Below are 25,934 nucleotides of genomic sequence, written 5' to 3'. Positions count from 1 at the left end.
TATTATAGACCTCCTCAAAGGGTGCAAATCTTGCTACCTAACAATAATTTCGTATAATATTTTTCATACCAATGAATGCAGTTAGCAAACAAATATATGAAGTAAAGGATGAGTCACGTAAGGAAAACTCCATGCTACAACAATAAACTTGCACAAGAGAATAACAGTGAGATTTTCTAGTGGTTTTATGTAAAAGAGTAATGAAAGTATTTGAATCATATGTTACACTTAGGTGAGGTATGGCGATACAGAATTCTGTTACACTCCTATGAGAAGGTCCCAAAAGGAAAACATCGACTAGCCAACAGTAGAAACGAAAGACATGGAAACATATAGACACAGTCACATATTTTATTGAACAGTCTGAACACCAGTGAGTATTGACAGCATCATAACAGAGTTGCAAGATTCTTTTGCCTCTGTAAGTAGTGTAGCGGACTACAGAGCAATAGATGCATAGCCACTCAGGGTGGAAACAACACCTGGCTGTACCGATTTCATTGGTCATGTATTTCTGAGAGGCACAGGTACCCAAGCAAGAAAGAGGTAGCAGCCATGATGTCAACTAAGTTGCTGTTCCTGTAGGCTTTGTGTTATGCATGTTATAGGTGAGGATGGTGGGGAACATCCTTTCCCCTGTGAGTATTCAATGGTTATCTGGTTACCTGTGGAGAGACAAGACAGACATGGGGGTAGTGATGGTTAATGAGTAGTAATGGCAACAAACATGGTGGGTTGGGTTGGTTCAAGAATAATAATATTCTGCTCCTGCCCCAGTCCCTATTTATTATTGCTCGTTTCCTCTGAGACTGATATTGGTATGCTTGCCCAGAAGACAATACAATAATTGAAGCAATACTCACCCATCTGACGTGAAAATATGGAGTGATTTCTGTTTCTAGCAGCTATTCCTTTGGGGAATCCTCTAATCCTGAAAAAAAAAATAAAGACTTCATGAATGTTGGATCTTCCAATTAAAACAACAAAATGTTTGCTATTTCCAACTACGGTATCTATTAGGGCTGTTCAGTGCTCCAAATTCAATTCCAAAAAAAGGAGACTTGAAATGTGCAAGAACACAAATGGAGCGACTCTGAAACTCTTAAAGCAGGGGCGTATTTTCTCTAAATTCTCTCCCACCTAAACAGTCCATACACACCAGGTTGTTCATATTACAGCAGATACATATACAAACTATTGAATAAAATGTAAGGAATGAATGTTAACCAAAGCAGAAGCTTCTCACAAACTAGGATAAAGCAAGTAAGAGATCATCCTGGCTCACACACCATTCTAAGTTCTAAAGTAATTCATTCATTTTTGGTTTGGCCAGGAGTGACTAACTTCTATGAGCCAGGAAGGCTTTTAAATTTCAAATTAAATTTCAAACTTTAAAATGATATCTTGAATAATAATATTAAGCAATGAACCTCTCCCCTCCCCCATCCCCCCACTCCCATGAAATCCTCTTGCTTACCTGTGTGACGTACTGTGCCCTTGCAGTCTCACTTCCAGTTGACTTGAGTTTTCTAATGCGTGTTGGTCAGTCGGGACTTTTTCAGAATACCTGTCAGTTCTTTGAAATAAAAGTCATTTTATGTCTCATCTTCAGAGGTAGCCTTGGCTTTCTCGCTAACTGCAAATAGTCTTCCCTCGCAGAGAGGCCTTTTCACTGTGGCATCTCAGGAAGCAGAGAAATGGAGCTCCCTGCTTCACGTCTTGATATCTGAACAGTATTCCGTGACGGGAACACTTAGGGCAGTTTTGTAAGTGGTTTTAGAACTAAATGGAATCTTATCCTCCACGGACTTGGGTATAGTAGAGGAGAAGAAGATAGCTGTCTCTGTGTCCTCAGCAGTAGTTTCTTTTATTGAGGCAGAGGCAGGGGTGGGTTGTTGGGGGTTCGCAGGGGTTCAGAAGAACCTCTAGCTAAGAGTCTGTGCAGTTCAGAGAACCCGGCTGGCCCCATCCACCCAGTGGTGAAATCTAAAATTTGTTACTACCGCTTCTGTGGGCGTGGCTTGGTGGTGGGGGTAATGTAACTGGGTGGGCGTGGCCATTTTTTTAAAAAACTTTTAAAACCATTTTTTCTACAACCTCTTGAGGTTGTAAACAAATGCTTTCAAAAGGCTCTGACGATCCCACCTGAGTTGTCAGATTGGCAGAGACTTTTTTTCTTTTAAATGCCTCTGACGATCAGGCAACTCAGCTTGGATTGTCAGAGGCATTTAAAAGAAATAAATGGTTTTTTTCTTTTAAATGCTTCTGAAGATCCAAGCTGTGTTGCCTGATCGGCAGAGACTTTTTTTCTTTTAAATGCCTCTGACGATCCAAGCTGAGTTGCCTGACTGGCAGAGTCATTTAAAAGAAAAAAAGTCTCTGCTGATCAGGCAACTCAGCTTGGATCGTCAGAGGCATTTAAAAGAAAAAAAGGGTTTTTGGCTTTTTTTTTTTACTTTTAAGAGCATTTTTTCGGCTGAAGAGGTTGTAGAAAAAATGCTTTTAAAAGTAAAAAAAAAAGCTTCTGATGATTGTGCAGGTCAGCTGGGCATGGGGGGGGCAGGGATTTTTGCTACTGGTTCTCCGAACCACCCGCCTCCATCGCTATCGGATCAGGCGATCCGGTCCGAACCGGGAGCATTTCACCTCTGCACCCACCCCTCCCCTCCCTGGAGTCCCTATGTGGCCCGTTTTGGATGCAGGTAAGTGCAGGGTGTATGTGGAGGCTCAGGGAGTGTGAAAACCAGGCAGTGGTGAAATGTAAAATATGTTACTACCGGTTCTGTGGGCGTGGCTTGGTGTGGAAGGTTAATGTGATTGAGTGGGCGTGGCCAACTTTTTTTTTAACTTTTAAAACCATTTTTTCTTCAACCTCTTCAGCCGAAGAGGTTGTAAAAAAATGCTTTTCAAAGCATCTGATGATCCCAACTGAGTTGCCTGATCGTCAGAGGCTTTTTTTTTCTTTTAAAAGCCTCTGACAATCCCAGATGAGCCGCACGATCATCAGAGGCTTTTTTTTTTTTTACTTTTAAAAGCATTTTTTCGGCTAAAGAGGTTGTAGAAAAAATGCTTTTAAAAATAATTTTAAAAAGCCTCTGATGATCGCGCACCTCAGCTGGGCATGGGGGGGGGGCTGGGATTTTTGCTACCAGTTCTTCGAATCACCCGCTGCCATCGCTATCGGATTGGGCAATCCGGTCTGAACCAGGAGCATTTCACTCCTGAAACCAGGCCTACCGGAAGTTTCGGAAGGCCAGAAACAGGCCTCCTGAACCTGGAGAGGGACTCTGGAACTTGGGGTGGCCGTTTTTGCCTTCCTGGAGGCTTAAGGAAAGCCTCCAGAGCCCGAGGAGGGCAAAAATGCCCCCCCCACTGTGGTGCAAGAGGCTGACTAGGCCACGCCCACCATGCCCACACCCACTCAGCAACCGGGCAGAAAACCCCTTGCTAAAATTTTTGAAGCCCACCCCTGAGCAGAGATGGGCAATTGATGGGAATCTAAAGCTTATCCTATACCACCATTGCCAAAAATTGGTATTTTTTTACAATTGCAAGCAAGAAATGCATTAAAAACAGTTCCACAATTTCTTAAAGTATGCTTAATATCTTTTAAAAGCCAAAGAAACCCCGGGGAAAATCCAATAGTCCCAGCTATTTTGCTCTTCTGTTTCAGCTCTGAATTTCCCTTCCCAAAAAGTTTGGTGTAGCTCTCAGAAACAGAAAGATTGTTCAGGAATGCTCTCATCAAGAAGAGGACTAGGCAAACATATGCATTCAACCTCTTTCTTCCAGTGCGACATTATGCCAAACTAGCTGGGAATTCTGGAAGTTGTAGTTACAGACATGTTGGACAAGTTATCTAAGAGAGAGCAGTCAGAACTGAATTCTCAAGTTTCTTCAGTATCTGTTAATCATATAATTAGGAATCCATTTGCTTCTGTTCAGATGGGTGGTGTTTTTGGATCACACATAATCTACCCAACAGAGAAAGTGTTTAAGCCTGAGGCTCCCAACAGGAATGTGCTGACAAATTATCATAAAGATACACAATTTGTGGAATTTAATCAGCATAACGACTGATTTCTGTGGTTGTTGGCAGGACTTGAATTTGTAAGTGACTTTTTATTTATTATTATGCCCGAACATGCCAAAGTTAATTTAATTTTTCCAAAGAAGCTGGAGCATATGTTGATCCAATGTGGCATGTGGGTTTTTTCCTTAGACAAAGCTGTTGAGATTCTTCACTCCTTAAGGGAGCAGATCAGCAGATGTTAGACATTGACTTCAGTGGTGGGTTTCAAATTTTTTTACTACCGGTTCTGTGGGTGTGGCATGGCTTGGTGGGCGTGGCTTGGTGGGCATGGCAGGGGAAGGATACTGTAAAATCCCCATTTCCTCCTGATCTGCTGGAACTTGGGAGGCAGAGAATAGATGGGGGCAGGGCCAGTCAGAGGTGGTATTTACTGGTTCTCCAAACTACTCAAAATTTCCACTACCGGTTCTCCAGAACTGGTCAGAACCTGCTGAATACAACCTCTGATTGACTTGCTTTCTGTGATTCATGTTTACGCACACTGACACATGTAATGGTTTGATTCTAACCCATTTTCTAAAAATTCCAAGTTGCTGGAATAAACCTTAGTTTACCGAATTCATACATTGTGTCATGAATGAACAAGAGCAATTTGCAAATGCAAATTATGAAAATATGTCTATATTTTGTCATTTACTTTCTGTTCTGGGCATACCTACCGAATAAGTCCTTAACTTATAACTGTAATTGAGCCCGGAATTAGTCATAGGTTGTGCTGGTCCCTAAGTGGGTCACCCTGTAACCATGCCCAATTTTATGGGTTTTGCAGCAGTCATTAAGTGAATGCTGTAGTTGTTAGTTGAGCACAGCAATTGTTAAGTGAACATGGTGGTCATTAAATGAATGTGGGGGGTTAAACAAACCAATTTTATGCAATGGGTGTTTTCTGCCTGAAATCAGAAGTAAATGCTAGAAACTGGCCAAAAAATGTTGAAAATCGCAGTCACGTGATCCTGGGATACTACAAATGGCTTTAGCTGGAAGTCGGTTGCCAAGTGCCCAAAACCATGTTGTAAATACCTTTGGGGGAGGTGTCGGTCATAACTTTGAACACTCACTAAGCGGTTGGTTCAGGGGTGAAATGCTCCCGGTTCGGACCAGATCGCCTGATCCGGTAGCTATGGAGGCGGGTGGTTTGGAGAACCGGTAGCAAAAATCCCTGCCCCCCTCCCCATTGCCCAGCTGAGCCGCGCAATCTTCAGAGGCTTTTTTTTAATTTTTAAAAGCATTTTTTCTACAACCTCTTTAGCCGAAAAAATTTTAAAAGTAAAAAAAAAAAGCCTCTGATGATCGCGCAGCTCAGCTGGGATCATCCGAGGCTTTTAAAAGCATTTTTTTCTACAACCTCTTCGGCCGAAGAGGTTATAGAAAAAATGTTTTTAAAAGGAAAAAAAGACTCTGCCGATCAGGCAACTCAGCTGGGATCGTCAGAGGCTTTAAAAGCATTTTTTTTTCTCAGCCGAAGAGGTTTTATTTTTTATTTTTATTAGTCATATTTTTATGCCACCCACTCTCCGAGGACTCTGGACAGCTTACACTAAAGACACTATACTAAATAGCATATTGCCCCCAACAATCTGGGTCTTCATTTTACCCACCTCAGAAGGATGGAAGGCTGAGTTAACCTTGAGCCGGTGAGATTTGATCCGCTGATCTGCTGAACTAGCAGTCAGCTGAAGTAGCTGTAGTACTGCACTCTAACCACTGCGCCACCTCGGCTCTTAGGTTGTAGAAAAAATGCTTTTAAAAGTAAAAAAAAAAAAAAAGTTGGCCATGCCCACTCAGTCACATTACCCCACCACCACCAAGCCACGCCCACAGAACCGGTAGTAACAAATTTTACATTTCACCACTGGGTTGGTTGTTAAACAAGAACTACCTGTACTTTTCATTCATCTTATGTTTACATGGCACTCATATATTCCAAAGATTCACATGCAGAGCTCAATGAGAAAAAAATTACATTGTCAAGCACAGGAAGTCAGGAATCAAGGCCGTTCAATTTAATACAGGGGTGTCAAACTCAAGGGCTGCAGGCCGGATCCAGCCAATGGGGTGCTTAGAGCTGGCCCGCGGGGCCATCCTCGAAACAGTGAAGGACTTGCCCGTGGTGCCTCTGATAGCACGTGACCCTCCCAAGCTCCATTTTTGCTGGCAGAGGGTTGCAAGAAACCATCCCAGACGAAACTGGAGATTGGGAGCCTGTTTTCACTGGCAGAGCGCTTGGGCCACCACAGGCGCCCCTGACACGAGTGACGTCAAGCTGGCCATGCCCACCCTGACCCCCTGAGGTCAAACACAACCTTGATGCGGCCCTCAATGAAATCGAGTTTGACACCCCTGCTCTACAAGAATCTGAACTACTAAAGGCCAAAGCAAATAGGCAGTAGATAAGTCATTGGAATTCAAGGTGGGGTGGACTTATATGGTTGCAAAGGAACTCGAGATCCCTCTCTTGGGCTCAGCCTGATCATCTCCTACAATATGTATATAATAAGCCATAAAACAATGCTTTATAAACTGGGTCCATACACAATATTATACCAAAACCAAATAAATCACATATTCCCTTCTTCCAGATCTGTGTGTATCACACAATCTACTCAACTGTATTGAACAAACTAAGCTAGTCTGCTCTCCTCAAGTATGATAAGACATCATTGTCCCTTCACCAGTTCTGAAGTAAACTGTTCTGCCAATAAATTTTTTCTTTGGTTCTATATGTGAACTGGAGATAGAAAGACACTTCTAATTCAGTTATTTTATAAACAAACGAAACATAATGATTGTTGGGGCCTTAAGGACTAGGGGTGACATGATAACAGTATTCCAGTATTTGGAATACTGCCACAAAGAAGAAGAGGTCAATTTATTTTCCAAAGCACCAGAAGGCAAGACAAGAAACAACGGATGGAAACTAAACAAGGAGAGAAGCAACCTGGAATTAAGGAGAAATGTCCTAACAGTGAGAAGAATTAACCAGTGGAAGAGCTTGCATTCAGAAGTTGTGGGTTGTTCATCACTGGAGATTTTTAAGAAGAGAATGGACAACCATTTGTCTGCAGGACCTCCTGCTGGACCAGGGAATTGGAGTAGAAGATCTCCAAAGTCTCTCCCAGCTCAATTGATTGATTGATTGAGTGCATACTCCTTAGGTAGAAAAAACCATCTGGTCCTTTCATTTATAACTGAGTAAGTGTGGATGCCATCTTTTCAAATCTGTCTCACCAAGAACTCTTGACTTAACACAAGAAACAAGAGATGAACCAAAGCAATTCTTGGTGTCTCTTCACCATTTGGGGGTAAACTCTCATCAGAGACAAGTCCTATATAAAAGGCTTTTATTCTCATATAGTGAGAAATTCTTAGCGGGTTTGAAGAAACTAATCTTTTCACAGAATATACTGAAAGCCTACTTTTCTCACAGAAAGAAAATATAGCAAAGACAGTAAAAAATGGACTATTGTATTAGACGACTCAACTCGAGAATCTTAACAGTATCAACCCAAGAAAATGAAGCTCTTTTAAAGGGATTAGATTTTTTTAAAATTAAATTTTTAATCTGGGTTGTCAAATCAACATTTTCATCTATACATACTATAATCTGACAAGAGGATTTATAGCCTCTGTTTACAAACTTTTACTGTGAAATAAAATTTCAATGTCCTATTCAATCTATGCTTTGCAAAGAAATCACATTTAAACAGTGTATTAGCGGTAATATGTATTTCCAGAATTTATTACACCTAATTATAAAAGCACGCAGAAATAATATTTTGTATATTAGAGAAAAAAATATTTTAGGCCTTTTAGGATGATATCCAGAAAATCACTATACATTATCGATATTTAAATTTTAGTATTCTAGAGGAAGAGCACTTGTGATCTATTTAATTGCTCGTTTGCATTCATATCTAACATAAAGCCTCCAACTTTTGTTTTATTAAATAACTTGCCCTACAGTACTTATGTTAAACAAGCAATAAATAGCCCACTTATACTAACATGGTTCAATAGCATACTGACAAATTGTTTTTATTATGTTTTACAATAACTGCATGTGTTTCTTAGAACTCACAATCCATACTATCAACTTTTTAGGTGGGGTAATGTGAACACTTAAAGTAACAAGAAGAATTCAGCAGGTAAGGCTTTTTGTTCTCAAGCTGAGAAAAGCATCTTGGATTTCTGTTTATACTTTTAATTGCCCCAGACTAATAATAAATGCTATCTAGTAAGTGTTTAATTCTACCTTCTATTGCTTGTACAAATCATCATACAAATTAGATAGGTGGTTTTGACAAGTACCATCATTCAAATTGGGTTTTAATTAATGATGCTAATGTCAATAATCTACTGAACCTTCAAATTTAACAGTCAACTGATTTATATTAACTCCTGTCACTCCAAAAAAGAGTGGACTGATTAAAATAATTTGCTTCCCATGAAATCCAAAATAGAAACTAATAGTTACTCTAATCTTATACCAAAATATTTGGTAAGCCTTTTTTTTTACTGAAAGAGTCCTTTGTTTACACAAACCTCCACCTACCTCCCAGTTTTTCTTTAAAACAGTATCTCCATAAACTTAACTTCCTGCAGATGGACAGTTTGCCAGATTAGCCTATTCTATCACCCTTTAATTTACTTAAATTTGCTATTATACCTCTTTGTCCAATTTTGTTTTTAACAATTCTGTCTACTTATGAAAAAGCACTAGATGCACTCTTTTAGTAAGCACAATAATCTGATACAGTTCATTCTACATTAATTCAAAAACATATCCTACCATCATGATTATAAATGTGCAATGATAATAACTGATTTTAATCGCATTTAATGCTATGCATATATTGTAAGCACTTCAATGTGACCAAAAGGATTATTTTATTGTAACCTCATAAAATGGACTGAGGTATTAGTGAATTAATGAAATTCCTGACACTTCTGGCTCGGAAATTTTGGGAGTTGAAACCCATGCTTCTTAAAGTCGCCAACACTAATCCATTCAAAAGTTTCTTATATTTGACTACTGTTTTCTTCAGTTCACATGAATCCCTGTCATTTCCTAAACCAGTTCCCACAATTTTTGGATTATAGGCACTATATCCTCCAGGTAATGATGAAAGTTAAATTTTAAAGTGTTCTATGTATAGCTTTCACTCCTTCAGTTGTACCAGGTCATGAGTTGATTTATGCACATCAGGAAGTGAAAGTAGATGTTCTAAGAATTAAGACACTGAGGCTCAACTCCTCCTTCAGCCATAGACATTTACTAAATCCCCCTGGACCGTAATTCTTTCAGCTCAATCTAATATGGGTTTTATTATACCAACAAAAATAAAATAAAATAGAGAAGGACTTTGTATGTCCCATTGAAGTTCTAAATATAAATTAACAAACAAAACAACTCTAAAACTATCAAAGAACTGGAGCTCTTCCCCTCAAAGAAAGGTAACCGTTCTTTGACAGCCTCTATACAATACTGTAATTTTTAAAAAGTGGTAGATGTAGAGGTACAGAGCAGTAAATTCCCAACCTTGACAACTTTCAGTTGTATGGACCAACTCGCAAACTTTTCAGCAAATAGCCACTGTGGCTACTCCAGACATGTGGAAGTCACCAAAATTTGGGAATCAGAGCTTTAGACAGAAAGGATGGTAAACTGAAATCACCTGAAGAGCTCATTTTTTCTACCCCGTGGCTGGCTGGATATGAATCTGTATACATATGTACAGTATGTGTTTGTTGGATCTGTATGCCACGAGATTCATAGTGTCTTACAGAGTAACATTTTAAAATATCAGTATAACATTGAAAGATTCTAGATAATTTTAAATATAGTTTAGCAAAACATTAACATCTGTAAACTTTAATGGCACTTCAAGAACTTGGTTCACCATAGTGACAATATTTAACCAGTAAGAAATTACAAGTGGATGTGTGAGGTAGATTATTTTAATTTGTTTACTCTACAGAGATCACGGGTGATTGTCAGTTTCATTTGGATAAGGAAATGATCTTAGCAAAGGCTAAAAGAGATGCTTTTACTATCCAGATCATGTAGGTACAAAACTCCATGGGTGCGTTGTGTCTCAGATTATCTCATTGTTTCTGTTTATCATGGAAGCCTTGAAAGCTAGGGATGTGCAGCGCCTGCCCCCCCACCCCATGGTCCCAGGCCTGGGGGAGGAGGCCATTTGTACCGAAGGATGAAATGATCAGGGCCTGAGATCAAATTCAGCAGCCCAGGCAAGGAATCCTATCAGGCAACAGGACACCCAATATTCAAATTTGTCTTTATAGACCAATTTAACATTCAAGCACTCATTTCCTAGAAGAGTAGCAGCAGAGCCCTTTGCCAGAGAAGTCATTATAGATCAACAACCCCATCCCTTGTCCCTTGCCTTGGCATCAACATTGCTATAAGTCTTGAAACCTGGTGTTCTGTCCCCCGTCCTCACACAGACAAATGCAGTATCAAACACGCCTGCCAATAATTTATTGCATAAACAGACCAGAATTCCTGGCAGATGAGAGTTCTGGCAGCTAACTGTAAAACGCCTGCCACGTTCAATTAGTACTCCCAAAAAGCAGGAGAGGCCTTATCTGCAGTCCGTTTCCAGAGCGTCAAATTATCCACAAGAGTTTAGTCCAAAATATATCTGAGCCGAAGTGCAGGATTCACGATGTGACTCTTTAGAGTTTAAACTTTTGTCCGTCACAAAGCCTGCCGAGCAATCACGTCCCCTTATATCCCTTGTGGGGTGTGGCTCAGTGACTCAGCTCAATCCCTGGCCCTCCCACGCCTCTTCCTTTGCTGTGCACGCTTCTCCCTCCGATGCTGCCTGGGATCAAGCCAGGATTCATCATTATCACTCTCTATCAATGGGTGCTCCGAAATGCCTTCCTCCTGGCCCATCCCAGGCTGTTCCTCCTGGCCTTCGGATGGAACCTGAGGCATTGCCAGAGAGGAGGGTCCTGGAGAGGGAGGCCTTGTCAGTTCCTCCCCCTCATCTTCTAAGTCCTCTTCCTCCATGAGGACAGGCTCGGGAGTCAGAGTCACAACACCTGGGAGGGCAGATTTCTGAAATGGGAACATCTTCATCTCCACCCAAGCAGGTTTCAATAATAATAGACTAAGTCTCTTTTTATTTACTATCGAATAGGGTTTTATTCTAGACAGACATGGTAAGGCTAAAGTCATTAGTGATCTGGCCATCAGGACCTTTCAGAGTCAGAAATATGAGCAGCATCAAATAATTGCCTGGACTCCCTCATCGTATCTCTCTTGGCCAATCTCTACTGGGATCAGCTCACCCTCTGTCTAGGCGGATTTCCCTCCCCAAAACATCTATCAATCCCCCATCTCTTCTCAAGACTACCTATAATCCATCCACAGCTTGGGAGACCAGCAATGTTATTGTCCTCAGGCTGGCCTTGCCTTATCAATCTCCCATACAATCTAGTGGAAAAGCACTTTTACTGATTATAGGTAAATGCTTCATCTAACTCATCCTGGTCCCTAACTCTCACATCCTCCAGCTCCCTTTCTCTCACCTGGGGTGCCACCCATGCTTCCCTGTGATCAGACTCCTCCCTTGCCCCTTGGCATTCTTTCTTTGGAGGCTGTTGTGGGACAGATGTCTCAATGGGATGTTAGTGTGCCTCGAAATCTCCTGGTCCATTATTGAGTATTGAGTCTTTCATGGCAGCCAATACTCAGCCAATCAGACATCCACCATCCAAGCCCCTGCCAAGTCTCATTGCACTTCACCAAACATTTATCAGCACTTTTCACAGAGTCTATAATGGTTCATTGAAGTAAATCAGGAGCCTCTTTTCCAGCTCTTTCCACCTTCAACCAACCTCTTCAAGCTCTGTTGCTACCATTTATTTATTTATTTATTTATTTATTTATTTATTTATTTATTTATTTATTTATTTATTTATTTATTTATTTATTATATTTCTGTACCGCCTTTCTCCTGTAGGGCTCAAGGCGGTGTACAGTCAAGAAAAATATAGATACACAAACATCATAAAATTGCTAATTAAAATTATTATTATAACATAGTTTGGCCCAATTAAATAGAACCTAAAATTAGACAACATTTTAAAAACATTCACATGTTCATATGTTTAGCCCCGCTTGTTGGAACATCAGGGTTTTGAGGGAACGGCGGAAAGCATGGAGATCAGGGATATTTCGTATCTCGGGGCAGTTCATTCCAAAGGGTTGGAGCCCTCACAGAGAAGGCCCTCCCTCTGGGAGTCGCCAGTCGGCATAATTTGACTGATGGTACCCTGAGTAGTCCCTCCCTGTGAGAACTAACTGGTTGGTGATCAATGATCCTGATCTCTCTCTTTTGATCTCCCTGTCAGGGAGCGTTTTGCTCCATTGACCAGCCACTCCTCTAAAAATAAGGCAGCAATCCTCTATGAAAACCAAGGAATGAAACTTTGGTCAGGAAAAGGACCGATGCTGAAAGAAGGGAGAGGACTTTTGCTGGAATGATCAATTCAACTTGAAAATAATTATGTAACCTTTTACCAATTTATATGCAATATTTCAGAGATGTCAAGAGACTTTTAAAACTATTTTAAAGTTGATCCCCCCCCCCTTCCAGCACCTCCTTGCTGTCAAATTATTTTGGTTCGAGGGTGAAAATAATCTATTTGCTTTTTTGGCTTCTGATTAAGACTGTGAGTAATAAACTGAAAGAACTGCATGATGACAGAAAATCACTGAAAAGACCAGCCTTTACAACTTCTATTTGTCCTTTGAGTAGTAGCCTCGAATGTAATGTTTCTCAACCTCATCCCTGGGAAATTCTGGGAATTAAAATCCACACATCTTCAAATTGACTGAGATTGAGAAAAGCTGCTCTGATAAGTGTCTGTGTGTATTTGTCTCTCTCTATGTGTGTTACTGTGTGTGTATAAATAGACAAACACAATCTTCCTCTTTCAATACATGGTTTGTTGAATTTTTGTGGAGGTGGTAAGGTAACTGTTCTGAAAGCTCCTCCTGAAGCTGTTGATAATGTTCCTCTTGCTGCTATTTTGACTGAATAACATCTTTTATCATCATTGCATCTAAAGTTCATTTAATTGCCAAAATTGATGAAAGATAAACACTCACAGTATGTTCTGGGAATACCTAAGTATGCCTAAAATGCTAACTCAAGGCTTTTACAAACAGGCTTCCCATCAGACAATAAACGAAGCTATGAACACTTCTACTCCTGTCATATATCAGAATTTCTTTAATTAAAAAAAGACTTGTAATGATAAAGATACTTTCAATCCATTCATGTAACAGCAACCACCTGTTGAAATGTAAGCTTTCCTCCTTTCCTTTGTCATAAATAGAGCAACAGACAGGACCATTTATAGTCACCCCAAGAGATTATCCACTATTCTGGGGGCTTTCTTATTCACAAGGCTTCCTATCTGCTCTATGACCCCAGAAGCTAATTTTCAGATTATTTAGATTATAGTATAGCTTCTGAGACGTTCCTGCAGAAAGATTAGTTTCAGATGTACTTTTAGGCTTTACAGAATACTTTTTAAAGAGTTGGTTGAAGTAAATTCTCAAAGAACCTCAAAAAACAAAAACAAAAAATAGTTTGTCCCTTTATTTAATTAGAAAAAAAACTGCCACTATGTGTAATAAAGAAAATCACTCAATTGGCTTTACATTTATTTTTGTTTAAGGGAACCACACAAATTAGTTGGATATAACATCTTCTTAAAACAGTTTCCAAAGGAGGAACTGTGTTAGTTGGTAGCAGGGGTGAAATCCAGCAGGTTCTGACAGATTCTGGAGAACCCGTAGCGGAAATTTTGAGTAGTTCGGAGAACCGGGCAAATACCACCTCTGGCTGGCCCCAGAGTGGGGTGGGAATGGAGATTTTGCAGTATCCTTCCCCTGCCATGCCTACCAAGCCACACCCACCAAGCCACGCCCACAGAACCGGTAGTAAAAGAAAATTTGAATTTCACCCACTGGTTGGTATTAACAAAAAGAACAATCTTGTGGTTCCTTAAAGACTCTGTTAAAATTCTGTGGATTATTAAAGTCCATTAAAGTTACAGTATAATGAATTAGTTTATTTTTTACTTTTTTAAAAAAACAATGAAGCTGCTTCTTACTCTGTTTTCTACCCTGCTTTTCCAGGTTTTCTTTTTCATCCCAGCTGCCTAGTTGATGTTGTTTGGGCAGGTAACACGTTTCTCTATACGTAGAAGAAGTAGGCTTCAGCCATAAAATTCCTTAGGGGCTTAGGGGGTGCCCAAGTAACTCTCCTGTAACTAAAGATGGTTGGAAGCTGATACTTTGTTCTTTAGCATTTTATCATTTTAATTTTGTCTTAATGAAAAGAATCAAGAATCTTACAAATAAAGTCTTTTGGCAAAAAGGCTGAAAGTGGTAACTTACCGTGGGCACCTCACTGGATATCCTTGCATTAGAGCAGGGGTGTCAAACTTGATTTCATTGAGGACCGCTTCAGGGTTGTCTTTGACCTCAAGGGGCGGGGGGCAGTGGTGAAATTCATTTTTTTTTACTATTGGTTCTGTGGACGTGGCTTGGTGGGCATGGTGTGGCTTGGTGGGCATGGCAGGGGAATGATACTGCAAAATCTCCATCCCCACCCCACTCCATGGGAAGGATACTGCAAAATTCCCATTCCCACCCTACTCTGGGACCAGCCAGAGGTGGTGTTTGCCGATTCTCCGAACTACTCAAAATTCTGCTACCGGTTCTTTGAACTACTCAAAATTTCCGCTACCGGTTCTCCAGAACCTGTCAAAAACCTGCTGGATTTCACCCCTGGTAGGTGTGTGTGGCCAGGGGAGCATGGTCAGCTCAATGTCACTTGTGTTGGGGGTGCCTATGGTGGCCTGAGCGCTCCGTTTTTGGCTGCAACACCTTCCTGCAACCCTCTGCCAGTGAAAACGGAGCTCGGGAGGGCCGCATGTAGCCCTCCCAAGCTCTGTTTTCACTGGCAGAGGCACCGAGGACCAGTCCTTCACTGTTTCCAGGGCAACCCGCAGGCCAGATCTAAGCACCCCACAGACCAGATGTGGCCCGTGGGCCTTGAGTTTGACACTCCTGCATTAGAGGATGGAGGATTTTAGCCACAGGGCAACTGCATCAAAGCTGCAAAAGGGAAAACCATATTTTGGAGAATATGACCATAGCTTGGGCTAACTACATACCTAATTATTTTCAATAAAAATAAACCAGTTCTCTAATGTATGCTGTGGATGATCAGTCTATTCTCCAAATTCACTTTGTAACTGAAAAAAAATATCAAATATTTGCACCAGAGTCTTTTGCATGTCTATTCAAATCCTGCTAAATTCAGGGACTTACAGTATTTCCAACCAAACATAAACCGTTCAGCGGCCTAGATAGCTATTTTCACTGTACCTTCCTGAATCAATATTTCGTCACCGGCAATAAAAATGTTCTGACAAAAGTACAGTGAGAAATTTCACCTTCTGCTAAGTATTAATTGAAAACAATTGATATTTGTGTGTGGATGTGGGTAAAGATATGCTAAATTCCAGTTTATGCTGCAGAAACTGGTATAAATGCTAAAGGGTTGAACAATCTTCTTTGCATTCTGTATTCACTATCAGGACCTAAAATCTTCTTGCAAAGTCATACAGAACATTTGAAAAATGTGCTTGTTTAATGCATAATTCCATCTAATATAAATTCTGCTTAGATGCTTGGCATTAATTATATAACCATTTTCAACATGTGTTTAAAAGTTTATATAAACTCTAGTTCTATAATTAGTCACAATTGCTTAGAAACTAGTATGCCGTTCAGTGGAAACTACAAATACTCTATGGTATTTGGTTTCTCATTGGTAACCATCCTCCCAATCCCTCCCCAGCCCTCAGGAACTAATTAAACTAATAGCCAAATAATGATTTACTTGGTAAGTATTACTAACCTTATATCACAGTATTGGTAGACCCATTTTTGGCCTCCCAAACATGTCCGATTTTGGACTCCCAACCCCCCCATGCGTCGCATTTTTGCCCTCCCCAGCCCCCCGGAGCATTCTGCAGGCCTCCCAAACATGCCTGTTTTTGGACTCCCAACCCCCCCACGCGTCGCGTTTTTGCCCTCCCCAGCTCCCAGGAGCACTCTGCAGGCCTCCCAAACATGTCCGATTTTGGACTCCCAACCCCCCCATGTGTCGCATTTTTGCCCTCCCCAGCCCCCAGAAGCACTCTGCAGGCCTCCCAAACATGCCTGTTTTTGGACTCCCAACCCCCCCCCATGCGTTGCGTTTTTGCCCTCCCCAGCCCCCAGGAGCACTCTGCAGGCCTCCCAAACATGCCTGTTTTTGGACTCCCAACCCCCTCACGCATCACGTTTTTGCCCTCCCCAGTCCTCAGAAGCACTCTGCAGGCCTCCCAAACATACCCAATTTTGGACTCCCAACCCCCCCCCATGCGTTGCGTTTTTGCCCTCCCCAGCCCTCAGGAGCACTGCAGGCCTTCCAAACCCGCTGCACATCCCGTTTTTTTCGAAAATGGCCCCATTTTTGTGAAAAACAGCCCCATTTTTGGCCTCCCAAACCCCCCCATGCATCACATTTTTGCCCTCCCCAGCCCTCAGGAGCCCTTAATGAAATCAAGTTTGACACCCTGCTCTACGGTATATTTGATGAGAGAATTGTCCATCTCTTGCACACATTTGTGCTAAAAAAAATACTTAGTATGCGGTGCTTGAATCTACACTATTTTAGGCTCAAAACAGATTGCCAGGAAATGAGAATACAACATGAAAAGTTACTCTAATTCTGCACTGTGTAACATATGCAAAATTCCATTCAAGCAGAATTGCAGAAAATGTGAATTATATAAGCATTTATGACATTAGTATTATAATTCCAGTGATGAACTTGTTTCTTCCTTAAAGCATAACTTTTAGCATTGCATATCATTCCTGGAAATTATACTTGCTTTTTCCATCATAATTTGGCATTACTCACCAGAAGGAAAAACTACTGGGAGATAACACAGCACTTGCTGTACTCGACTACAGACCATCTGTTCCAATTTGCATTTAATTAGCACTCATACATACTTATAACTGGCATATCAGTGAACTTTATAGGCCATTTTTTAAAGTGTGATGGAGCTCTGGCTAAAGCAAAGTAGATTTCCATTGTAGTTTTCTTGTGGAATAAGATGTGTGACAATATTCCGTATATATTTAATGCAAATCTACATTATAATTTAGGATTTAAAAGTAAAGTCATTTTTTAACCAAAGCAGTTTGAGTTCATGTGTGTCCAGTCTTTTCAGCAATAATCCAATGACCATTTTCTTGGTAGCAAGTCCCATTTGGGAATTATTCCTGCTCATCTATATATATAAAACCAAAAACCACTCACACCGCAATCACAAAATCTCCAGAACCGTAAAGCCTACAAACTTGAAATTTGCCACATATGTTCCTCTTGGCTTCTAGGTGCTCACTAAGAAAGGATTTTTCAAAATGACTATTAGAGCATTAATATTTCCTATATTATTATTAACACGTTCTGATGCTAAGGAGTTCTACTCTCCCTCCCCACCTGAAAAGAAATCTTTTCCAAATGCAAAACACAAGCAGAGGAGAGGAGTTTCACTTTCAGTTTTACTTTCACAACAGGAAGCAGCTTTAATACAGAACACTTGAACTAAGCCATGGCCAGGCTCCTTTCTGTCTCCTTCTTGAAACAGCAAATACTGTTTCACTTTCCAAACAGCCCTCTGATGCTAAGGAGTTCTACTCCCCCTCCCCACCTGAAAAGAAATCTGTTCCAAATGCAAAACACAAGCAGAGGAGAGGAGTTTCACTTTCAGTTTTACTTTCACAGCAGCAACCAGGGGACAGGATAGGGGAGGCTTCTGTGGGGCAAGCTTGAGGGAGAGAAGGGGAGAGGAAAGGCTGATCATAACTACTCATTAATTTTCAAGCTGTAAATGTTGATTTATCAAGCCCCATCACATAGTTTTGTAGCGAAGCACGGGTATCCAACTAGTATATGGATATGTTTGTGTTGATAATTCAGCTTTTCAGCTATAAAAGCCTCTTATTTGGCCTATACAATATGAATATACAATACATATAGAACCTCTTAAAAACCATTATGTATTTATGTTTGCCTTGTGGTGTGATGTATTGTATAAATCAGGGGTGTCAAATTGGCGGCCTGCGGGCCAGATGCATCATGAGCAGGCCACACCCACCACAGCTCCATGATCGGAGAAAATGTCACAAAATGTCACGTGACGGCAATGTGACATGGCGAATTTCACACCCATGGTGTAAATGAAAAGAATTCTGGCTTGAATTCAGTTAAAATTCTAAATTGGTTAGAATATAAAAATAGGAAGTTAGAAATCAAACATTTATTTTTTTCCAGCAGTTCCTTTTTTTTCTTTTAACATTTATAAACCACAAGAAATAACAATGAAATGGAAACTTTAGTTTTAGGTATTAAGCTCAAAAATTGAAACTTTTCTAATATTATAAATGAATTCAATGAATTTTGCAAATGTTTACCGATGCTATGCTTATTAATTGTATGGCTTAGCCAATCTTATGTTCATTAACCTTTTAAAAATCATATTTAACATTGATATAAACTTTTCAACTGAAGTGCTAGTACTGATGTACCTTTAAATGCTGCAGAGGATTTTTTATATACCTGTTATAAGCCAATCTCTTTTATACTCTGCATGTAAAAGCTATTCATAATTATACATACAAAAGCATATGCCAATCCCTTTCTACCATCAGCAGAGGACTGCATAGGAGTCTGTTCGTACAAAAGTAATGAACCTGTCACATTATACATAATATCTGATTCAGCACACAATATAATAATGTGTTTGTGTGTGTGTGTGATTATATATATATATATATACACACACACATATGCATGCTTGACTCCAGTGAAATTCTGCTGCCCAGCTGTGTCAGGTATTTTGCTAAGAAATTAAATTGGACTCTGCTGCCTTTTAATAACATTTTAATGGCTCAAGCTGTGTATTTCTTGCTCCTTGTTGTGATTTTAAAGGTCTCTGCTTAGCAGTGAAAGTTTTGTCTTACAAAACAAAGATCTGGTACGCAGTTGTTTCCAGCCCATCTTTTTAAAAAGGTAAAGGTTGCCCTCGCACATATGTGCTAGTCATTCCCAACTCTAGGGGGCGGTGCTCATCTCCGTTTTAAAGCCAAAGAACCAGCGCTGTCCGAAGACGTCTCCGTGGTCATGTGGCCGGCACGACTAAATGTCAAAAGACGCATGGAACGCTGTTACCTTCCCACCAAAGGTGGTCCCTATTTTTCTACTTGCATTTTTTACGTGCTTTCGAACTGCTAGGTTGGCAGAAGCTGGGACAAGTAACGGGAGCTCACCCCATTACACGGTACTAGGGATTCGAATCGCTGAACTGCCGACCTTTCAATCAACAAACTCAGCATCTTAGCCACTGAGCCACCACATCCATCGTTTTAGACTTATGCAAAATAGATGTCTGTTTCACTAAATAACCAAAGCTTTAACTACTTTCTACATTTCGGAATTCTTTATCCATTGGGACTGGTCATAAGGATAATGTTAAACACACTCTATCCGCTCTTACGCTCCTGAAGTGGCTGTTCAGATAGGGTTGCATAAATCTGGGCAATCTCTGATTGGCAGCAAAAACTCTGCATTTCTTTGCTGTTCTATCACAATTTTACAGAAGCCAAAAGTAACTGGATACAATTAATACGATTGTTTTTTATAATTTAACAGGGAAACACACACACTTATAAGGATTCCATCCATTTCTACTCAAATGATTGCCAGATTATAATAAATTATAAAGTATGTGGGCAAAATAATTTAGAAATTCAGAGTAAATTCAAATGTATACAATACCCATATAACAAAACAACAGAGTTGAAAGGAATCTTGGAGGTCTTCTTGTCCAATATACTCAAAGGCTGAATTTGCATAACATGGTTACTATATTAATCCATTTTCTGGATTCAGGTAATAGACTAAAGCATAAACTAATTTAACTTCAAATTAGTTGTAAATTTGTAAATCTTACAAAACCCTCCAAAACACAAACCAACTCTAACCAGGATCAGAAATATACCAAAATTAGCAGATGCAAATATAAGCATTAGAATTTTAAATGACCTTATTAAGTTTTTCATGCAAATATGCAAGCCATAAACAAAACCTAGCCCATATACTTATATACAGTTTTACATATATATAAAGAATTCCAAGACCATGAATTTTAGTTCCACCTTAGGCACAAAAACTATCTGGGTGACTTTGGCTCCAGTCACTCCCTCTCAGCCTCAGGAAAGTGGCAATGGAAAGCCACTTCTGAAATCTTGCCAAGAAAACTACACGTGTACACACACACACACACACCTTTCTAGCACACTGGAAGAAAAAAAGAAAACTGCAAATAATAAATATCAATTTTATAGTATGTATCCAGTACTGTCTGTGCTATCTGTACATATAAGTACAAGCTGACAGGTGCTTCCAAGAATTGGGGTTGCTAGTGCTTTAAGACTGAGGAACTGATTAGTTAGCTGAACAACTATGAATCTCCAAAATACACGCAAAAATAATGTGAAGTGTTTCTAGATGTATACACAAAAGGCAATTACCAACATTAATTCCACTCATCCTACAATTTAAACTGAGTATCAGAAACTCCTATCTCTCCAGATGTTGGAGTCAAACTTCTTGATTCCCCACCCTCAACCAAACTGCCTTAAGCTAGTGAAAGTTAATGTTCAACAATATGCCGAAATACCTCTGTTGCCCATAATTACATTTCAGACAGAAAAAATGAAGAACAGCCCATGTAGCACCAAGCCAGGAGAGGTTCTTAAAATGATTGTGTGTTTTTTAATGTCCTTTTGAAAATTATAAAAAAATGTTATGTGGTGAACTGCTTTGGCAATCCCTAATAGAATGGCATGAATGAAATGTTCTCACAAATAAACAAAAATAGGCCCCAAATGGCTGTACAGATAATGGTGGATAATTAGGGTAGCAGCAAACAGCACTCTCTCTTTCTTCCTATTTTTATTAACAATTATACTCAAGGGGCAGTTAGTTAGGAATGTATATAGATGGTTTGTAGAGATATGCATAATTACAGATCTAGGTACTTAGTTTCAAATAAAACATTGGATATTTAAATGTACTCCTGTAAGCTAAACTGTGCCACTGTGCTTATGTACTGATGAAGCTGATTTACTGATTTACCTTTCACTTAGTAAATAGAAAGACATGTCACAATGGTAAATATTGGGAGCCTCAAACCCCCTGCTAGAGAAGCATTTTATAATAGAAAATAAAAGGGCAAAAAATACAGTGCCCTCCCTCCCACAACATGTATATCTGACTGAATTTGGGGACACACTATTATTATTATTTTTTAATGGCCCAAAAGAAATAAAGATATTAGCATTTGTTTCAGAATCAGATAAAATGAATGAGTCAATGAATAATATGAGGAAAATGACAAGTCTTTGACATTGTTAGATGTGGAACAATGACTAAAAGCTGGGCTTAAGAAGAAAGCTAAACTGCACAATATGTATTTGGAAAATCTAAATACATGGGATGCATCACAGTTCCCAAACAGCTGAATTTTGTGCGACATGTATTGATCAAGAAATAATTTAAGGAAGAATCCTAGCAATCCAGAGATACCAACTCTTGCAGAACTGACTGATTCGGTAACTCTAATTCTGATTCTTGCTTCACAAAGCTGTTTTGATTGGAGTTTTTGGGAATTATGTTCCCAACACATCCTGCGAGTGCCAGGCTGGAGAAGGACGACCTTAAATCTAGCTGACCTTGGCAGGTTTGCTGAAGTTAAAATTTCACATTGGTAAACTATTTCTGACTGTTTTCTGCCCAGTGTACCTAGCACCAAACAAAGTTTTCTTTATGCCTGGGTCTCATATCAGCTATCTATTAATGGAACTGCCAGGTTTTCTATTAATGTCCTTCATGGTCACTCTTTTCCTACTTTTTATTTTTGTTGTTAAAAGGATCATGAATACAGGTTGGCCTGTTGCTTTCAGGAGGCCTTATGTCTCATTTTAGAAAAGAAGAAAAATGTACCTTCTACCGGTTGAATCAGAATTGGATGCAAAAGTGCAGGCAAGAGCTGCCATGTTTCCCATTTCAAGAGCTGATTGAGAACATTTGTTTATTTATTGGTATTCCGCCTTTATTATTTTTACAAATAACTCAAGGCAGTTATGCACTGACCTATCTAACATATTTTCCTCTTCCTATTTTTCCAATCCATTTGGTGATCTCTCCCATTTGGTAATTGGACAAAATAGCCACTGATTACGGATTTGAACCCTAATATCTTCAGGTTCCTGGTCAGCTTCCGTAACTTGAATGTAGTAAGTAATTAACTCCCGTGCATTCTTCATGCCCACCCAGACTTGATATTATCTTAGGAAGCCTGGACAAGCACACAAAAGGAAATTGCTATTGTGCAGGTACAGGATTTATGTTGAAAATATGAAAATCAGAAGCATATGCCCTTTCCAATGACTCTTTCTCACATTCATATTGTATCCACCCTGCTCAAATATAGTAACTGAAAAAGAGAAAGGATAATTCAAACATTTCAGAAGGAACAAACAGGTGGGAGGGAGGATTTAAGGTCACGGAAGGAAGAATGTTCAGTCTGTCAAACACTTTGAAACTTAACAGCAACAGACGCTTGACATGATTTCGTACATTTCCCTCCCTCACAATTCCATCAATCTGTTTTCTATTGGACTAAAACACAATTTAGTACCAATAAAATCTCCATACCTCAGCTAGTTTTTTTTCCCAATTGGATCATTCAGGAAATAAAGTGGTTTCCATTCACCTTATTATTTTTGAAACTGCTTAAGAGACCTTCTTGCTGCATTTGTATGCCTAGGTAGAAGATATGTCTATATCCTGGCTTAATAATGTATGTCTGATCATCTGGGTTGGATCACATTATCATCCCAGATACTAGGGGTGGGTTCCACTTACCTTTACTACCGGTTCGCAGCGGGAGTGCGCATGCTTTCGCTTCTGTGCATGCAAAGCTTCACCCAGATCACCCATGATGATGTTGTGGCGGGTGGGCGGAGCCTCCCGCTGGTTTTACTACCGGTTCTATAGAACAGAACAGAACCAGGAGCAATCCACCACTGCCAGATACCCAAACAAGAGTACAAATTCACACACCTATATTCCAAGGACTCTATTAGGAAATTTGCAAGATTGAACTAAACTAAGAATCGGTGATGAAACTTAAACCACTGAATCTCCAGATGCTGCAATGCAAATCAGTTTCAGGCTGCTAGAACCTGGTTCTGTTTACAGATGCTTAAGTACTTGAATCGGTTTTAAAGAATAGACCCCCCCACCTCACCCCCGCCTACAGACAGTATACATTATTTTTGCAACCAGATCTGTTTTACTGGGCCCTTCCAAATATACATTGTATGGGTGAGTGTAGCTTCCAGCTTCTTACATCTTCAATTTTCACTTCCCCAGATGAGCTCCTTGGCTGCAACTCCCATTCATTCCAGCCCTTTGGCAATATTGGCTGGGGTTAGCGGAGCTGCCAAATCCACCAAATTTGGAAGGAGCCAGTCTGGGGGAAAGCTGTAAAACCGCACATTTAGATCCCCATAACCTTCTTAACAAACGTCATACACCCCCCAAAGTGCTTTCTTCCACCGCTGCAACTCTTTTCTACAGGAGTGTGTGCGTGTGTGTGATTTACAACACTGCAAGTTGTCTTCTGGGTTGCTGGTACCCCCTCCCAGAGGTTCTGTTACCCATAAGAAGGAAAGCGGGGGTGGGGGGGGGGCAGAAGCCCACTTGAGGGATATACCACCCCTAACAGTCTCACCTGTCTTCTTTGCGGTCCGCAGGAGGTAGTCTGGGCACGTGGAAATCCTTCCCCCGAGACGAAAGCGATTCAAAACGATCCTTATTCCTAGCCTGGCAAGTTAAAAAGTTCCCGTGTTTCCAGCAAAACACCCCAGTCCAGTGTTATTGTTGTGATTAAGCTCTATTCTCCTCACGGCTCAAGGACCTCGGCTTCTCCTGGCTTTTGGCCCTCCGAGTCTCCAGATGGATTCGGAGCGGTCCGTTCACCGCCCTCTTTTTCAGGAGCAACCTACTTCTACCAATCCGTTGCTCCGAAGGCAACCTCTCCTCTCCCTTTCCCTTCCAGCCTGCCTCGCCTCTCTCTACCACGGTACTGTGGGAGGCGAGCTTGGAAATGAATGTCAACGCACGAAACAAACACGTTTCGTTCTTCTTTTTCTTTTCTTGTTTTTGTTCTCAATCTTTCTGGACACGTCTGTTCTTTTTTTTTTTCCCCTCCTCCTCCGGCAGAAAATATATCTTAGATCCTTTAAGTTGTTACATTTGCATTTGTCTCCCCCCCCCTTTTTTTTTCCCTTTTGAAGGCGTTTCTTTTGAAAGAATCAGTTGCAAAAAGATATATATATATTCCTCTTTTTTTTAACCTATTGAAAAGCTGCTTTATTGCATGCATACTCAGAAATTCTTTTTTTAAAAATATTTTTTTAAATATTTTATTGAGTTTATAAACATATATAAAATAACATTTCCATTAATATCGGATGTACATATATACAAAATATATACCTGGTGTCACTTAGACTACTTTTTGCTTTTATTTAACACACCTTTTTCTCTTTCTTTCATTTTATCATTCATTCATTCATACCACCTTCCCCACACGGTATAATATTCTGAATTCTCGTCATCGTTTATTTCATGGGTTAGTTTGCTCATCTCTGCGCACTCCAGTATTTTCCTGATTATAAGTTCTTCTGGTGGCAGAGCTATATATATTCCTCTATCTTAATGATAATTTTGATGGGAGTCCCGGCTTACAAACAAAGAAGGAAAAAGCTGAAAATGTTGGGAGCTGGGAAGAATCAGGGCTGATGCAGAACAATAGAGTTGGAAGGGACCTTGGAGGTCTTCTAGTCCAACCCCTACTCAGGTCCCCAATATTTTTCTGCAAGAGTCATTGTCCTTTCCCTAGGCCACTTGTATGCACACGCTTCCCTTTAATGTGCAGTGGTGGGCAAACGTCACTGCTCATAGCTGAAGGACATTCAAAATGTTTGCTTTTCTAAGAATGATGTCAACACCGCCACTATAAATAAATGAAAAGTAAGAGTAATTTCTCCCCAGTCTGGAACATTTTATGTGCGTTATTAAGAATGTTATTAAAATTATCATAATATAAAATATGATTACATATTTTATGTGTATGTACATCTATATGAATGTGGATATATGTGTACACTGTGGGTAGAGAGAGAAAATGCCCCAGGAAATCAGTCTAAATTTACTTGCTAATCTGATGATGTAAGGAAAATTTCTACTCTTAATGTCAAATATTGATCATCAAAGTCAAACTGATTACTTGTATTTTTCCAAAGGCATATAATCAAAATTACATATGGAAAATTATTTATTCTTTGAAATTCTCCTTCCACCTTCCATACTCACACTTTAGGATAAAGGTTGGGTTCTTCCTCTTTTCATCTTCCAGCTGGATGATTTATTCCCCATATTTTCTAATCCAAGTTGATGATTTCCAAGTAGGAAACCAGAAGAGTATGGATACAAATTGTTCTTCTGCACTAGTTGATGAAGAGGTCCAATGTTTTTAAATGCAAAATAATATTTAAATAATTTTGGAGAACTGTGTTTCTGACAACTCTATCTTC

General features: G+C 39.9%; 1 long non-coding RNA gene across 1 annotated transcript; it reads right to left on the bottom strand.

Moving 5' to 3' along the window:
• Positions 1–354: 354 nt before the first annotated feature.
• Positions 355–24,320, bottom strand: LOC139317007 (uncharacterized). The gene is made up of 4 exons (XR_011600404.1): positions 24,068–24,320; positions 1,478–1,576; positions 864–931; positions 355–665 (listed from the first exon to the last, which is right to left on the bottom strand). It is a non-coding gene; the product is annotated as an uncharacterized lncRNA (long non-coding RNA).
• Between the last annotated feature and the right edge of the window lie 1,614 nt (positions 24,321–25,934).

The sequence above is a fragment of the Pituophis catenifer genome, unplaced genomic scaffold, assembly GCF_029215685.1.
Source record: "Pituophis catenifer annectens isolate HBS135680 unplaced genomic scaffold, rPitCat1.0.hap2 SCAF_4, whole genome shotgun sequence".
NCBI lineage: Eukaryota > Metazoa > Chordata > Lepidosauria > Squamata > Colubridae > Pituophis > Pituophis catenifer.
This window is presented reverse-complemented; position numbering and strand designations above follow the sequence as displayed.